The sequence below is a fragment of the Anas platyrhynchos genome, chromosome 1, assembly GCF_047663525.1.
Source record: "Anas platyrhynchos isolate ZD024472 breed Pekin duck chromosome 1, IASCAAS_PekinDuck_T2T, whole genome shotgun sequence".
Classification (NCBI taxonomy): Eukaryota; Metazoa; Chordata; class Aves; order Anseriformes; family Anatidae; genus Anas; species Anas platyrhynchos.
In genome coordinates this window covers 58,796,713-58,800,764 of record NC_092587.1, presented here as the reverse complement: position 1 = coordinate 58,800,764, position 4,052 = coordinate 58,796,713, and positions in this window count along the sequence as shown.

Sequence of the window (4,052 nt, the reverse complement as noted above, 5' to 3'; positions counted from 1 at the left end):
ATGTCCCTCCAGCTTCTCCAGCTGGGGAGGGAAATCAGGCTCCCAGGCAGGCAAGGTTAACACAAGCAAACAGCAATCTCTTACCAGTTTGTCACTGTTCCTTGCAAATGCTTAGGGACTTCAATAGCGCTGCTTCAGCAAGGTGATGCTCTGCAATGCCAGTGGTCTGCCAGAGGCTGCTCTGTAGGTCCAACTAGAACAAGACACTACGTACATTTTGAGAATGCCATAAACGGAAGATGTGCAACCCTTCCTTTCTTGATTCAGTTCCTAGGCTTTGATTGGATATGTTAGCAGTTGAGAAAGCAAGCCAACACACTCAGTGTGTTCTCTTAGCCTTTTAAATCACACCCCCCCCTTCTGCAGAATTCTCTTCGTGTATCCTCGCAATGCCAACAAAGTCTACGAAAAAGGGTTTTCTGCTTGAAAGATAAAAGCAGGAAGCTATTTCCGTAAAGATTTAGTAGAAAGTACAGGTCTTTTCTGAGCCACAGTGTCAGCAAAGAGTTCAATGTCATACTAATTTCAGAGGCTGCTGTATTCCATCAGTTTACCCTGATAAACTAACCACAACTTTTGTCTTCTATGAAGAAGTTAGTCAAGCCACTGAAGTCTTTAGACGCGTGCACAGGTATGTTCTTATCCACTTGCTACAGGCCTGAGCAATAAGCTTCAACAAAAGAAGCCTTCAGTGCCATCCTTTCTGCGTATGACTGAAAGACGCAACACAGATGCCACTTCAAAATCTCCAAGGTTCATTGCGAACAGCACACCCCGTCTGGAAGAATGTCTAGGGCTTCCTTGCCAACGTTTTCATATCTTTCACTCACCTGTGCAGCAGACAACAAATATTTCACCTGGCTGTGCATTCGTATTGCTTCTACCTCCTTGGAAAAGGGCCATACAACATAAACAAATGGAAAAGCTTACAAGGGAAGCAAACAATCACAAGCAACAGAAACATACAGTGCTCTTCTCCATACACCTCTGACTAAAAATTCATTTGGAAGAAAGCAGACTAGTCACAGTTCTATGACCAATGGCAGTGTGAACTAAATCTCCAGAACAGCAGGAGCAATAGAGCTTGCCTCTGAGACTGATAATCCCAGCCTCAGAAGGCTAATTTCTGCAGGACTTGATCAAGAACAAGGACAAAGCTAGTTCCATCTCCAACTTCTTGCTCTTGCATGTGGCAAGCCTTCACAAGCATTTTTGCAGTAGGGTGCTGGGCCTTGAAAAACAGTCACACATCTTGGTCACTAACAGCTCACCTGGACTGCAGCTCCTGGTTTTTCCTGTGCGTCCAGTATAAGCTCCCGAATTTCAAGCTATATCTAAAGATACGCTGAATGCATGAAGTAGGAAAAGAAAGCAATGCGGATTAACATCACTGGGTCAGTTCTCTAAAAGCCACAACGACAAACATCTATGAAAAAAATATCACAAAGACCCGAACGTCTCCCCTGCAACATACATTGGACATCCTTGTTATTGGTTCTGTGCTATTTTGACAGCGTGCAGAGGTTTCACTGTCGCTTCTGCAACATGAGAGAAGCCTGAATTTAGACCTATAAGCTGAATTCACATATGTGTGTCTTACGAACAAGATCTCTACATTACAGTTTAATTCTAGTGTTTTACCTACCCTGGGAATGTACTCATCTCACACCAAGTTTACGTATTTTTTTCCCCAAAGTGTAATAACAACACTACGTTCTTGAAAATAACTGGAGCAAGTGTCACCTTATGCCAGAGAGTAAGGTGCATGACTTCATTAGATTAAGCAACTAGTCTTCAGATTTGTATTGTTTTTTAAAATCAGAATGGAGACTTCCGTACTAGCCCTACTTAGACTGCATACATTAAGTAAGGAATTACTACTGCTTTGAAGATGCTGCCCTACAGCTGGCCAGCTTTCTTGATGATTATCCTAGAAAATAATTTCTGTCTAGAAATGTGTCTAGATCTTCTGTCTCGTGTAGAACTCAGTATTATTTGCATAGTAATATAGACACACTTTGCACAGTATGAGAAAGAAGCTAGAAGTCAGTCTTTCCACAATGTTGACTTGACTTTATTCAGAAGAGGATGCTGTTCTATCCCCAGCTTCATCTCTCTGATTACCATATTGTAGGCAGACAAAACGTGGCAACCACCAACATCAGGAGATTAATACACCAGCTATTTCAGTCAGTTTTCCAAACACTGCATTGTCTAGGCGTACTCTCTTCTAAATCTGCAGTGGTTTGGGAGAACAAAGTACCCAATGACTAAGCGTCTTCTGCATCTGCTTGATGGCCATGCTGGGTAGAGCTCATTTACTTTCCTCCAATCCAGTGAAGAATGTAACAAAATGGCATACACAAGTCCTCTGGCAGGGTGACACACTTCCAGTTAGCATCCAGAACCGTCTGGACCCATGCTAAGAGAAACAGTAGTTTACAGCCTTGAAGGCTTCTGAAGCAAGAATGCTAGAATGCACGGAAATGGTGAAAAGCTGCAAGGGTTAAGTTCAGACTGCACATTAGGAAAGAATTCTTTACTGTGGGGCGATCAAACCCTGGAACAGGCATCCTTGAGAGGTGCTTGACACCCCAGGACTTCCAGTGTTCCGGAGGCATTTGGGCAATGCCCTCAAGAATGGGCTCTAGCTTTTGATTCTCCTTGAAGAGCTCAGACAGTTGGACTCGATCTTTGAAGGTCCCTTCCAACTGAACTATCTTATTCTAGGAAAACTCGCTTCCAGCTCTCTCAAGATAGTAGCAGCATCATTTCGAACAAAAAGCTTGGCCAGATGATTGTAGCCGTTTTGTTCATTGCTAAAGGGGAAAAGAAATATCCATTAGGGAACTGTCACTTTGCACAGAAATACTGTTTCGATAGTGTTTTTGTTTATCTTACACATTAGAACATTATCCTCCTTTAGAATTTAAATAATCAAGTTTTGTTTTGTTTTGTTTTATTTTATTTTATTTATTTTATTTATTTTGTGAAATAACACCTAGGAATGTGCTACATCAAGAGGAACTCATTCATTTCTGCATTAGCACAGCTTGTCTTCCATGCCCTTTCACAATCGAAAGCCAACAGGCTCTGGACAACGCCAACATTAAGACAAGTGATGAGATGCTTGGTGAAATGGAATAACCAAAGGCAAAGCCTCCAGCAGCCTGATCGTGTGTGATGAAACACAATGCACTTCAGCAAAGACACCTAGAACACTGCTGTACGATTCTTGGTTGCATGCGAAGCAGTCATGCACTTTTGAGACTTATTTGCACAACTTCTCTGTGCTATTTTGCATGTTTTGAACTTTTGGTGCTTTTCTATAACAAGCTGGGATAACCAAAACGTTTTTATAAGATTATCTGAATACTTACTTTTATTACTAAATCTGTTTTCGTTGCATTGTATGTGGGTGGGTAAATGACTGGGGAAAAAAAAAAAAAAAAGAAAACAAAAAAGGAGGTCAAAAAGTTGCATGCAACTCATTATGACTGGATGTTATGGTGGTACCAAAATATTTACCCACATTTCAATCTGTTAGATACCCTTACACCAAATCTCTTTACTCTTTGTGGCACCCGGCTTTTGGATTAAATAACGTTCTTGCTTTCCATCGAAGGATCTCTAATATTGCATTAAGAATGACCTCTTTCATAGAAAGCCTAGCAAAGTAAGCTGTCTTTCAGATTTCACGACTTTGGACTCCTCACATTTTTATCTCTAGAATTTGTTTATATTTGGGATTTGGAGTTACTTTCCTCCAAAATGCGCATACCAGCCCCTGTGAAGAAAAAGAACCCTATCCTGGCTGAAACCCGCACCGCTCTTTACCTGATTTTCCCCAAGTCTCACAGCAGAAGATCCAAAGCAATGGTATTTGGCATGTTAAAGGAAAGGGGTTTTACAATTTAAAATACTTCTCCAATTTGTATCCATTATAATATTCTTAGAAGAGTAAAGGCTCAACATGTCTCTTTTCATAGCTTAATGAAAATACAAATTCAATCTGAGATTTCCCCATTTAAGAATTATACAGAAAAGAGAAG